The sequence below is a fragment of the Myxine glutinosa genome, chromosome 2 (genome assembly GCF_964187855.1).
Source record: "Myxine glutinosa chromosome 2, kmMyxGlut1.1, whole genome shotgun sequence".
NCBI lineage: Eukaryota > Metazoa > Chordata > Myxini > Myxiniformes > Myxinidae > Myxine > Myxine glutinosa.
The window spans coordinates 116,163,000-116,163,276 of NC_136262.1; positions in this window are offsets into that span (position 1 = coordinate 116,163,000).

Below are 277 nucleotides of genomic sequence, written 5' to 3' on the forward strand. Positions count from 1 at the left end.
CCTCCCCATCCTCTCCCTCCCCCATCCTCTCCCTCCGCATCCTCTCCCTTCCCATTCTCTCCCTTCCCATCCTCTCCCTCCCCATCCTCTCCCTCCCCATCCTCTCCCTCCCCATCCTCTCCCTCCCCATCCTCTCCCTCCCCATCCTCTCCTGTCCCATCCTCTCCCTCCCCCCCACCCTCCCTCCCTATCCTCCTCTCCCCCCCACCCTCCCTCCCTATCCTCCTCTCCACCCCCACCCTCCCTCCCTATCCTCCTCTCCCCCCCACCCTCCCTC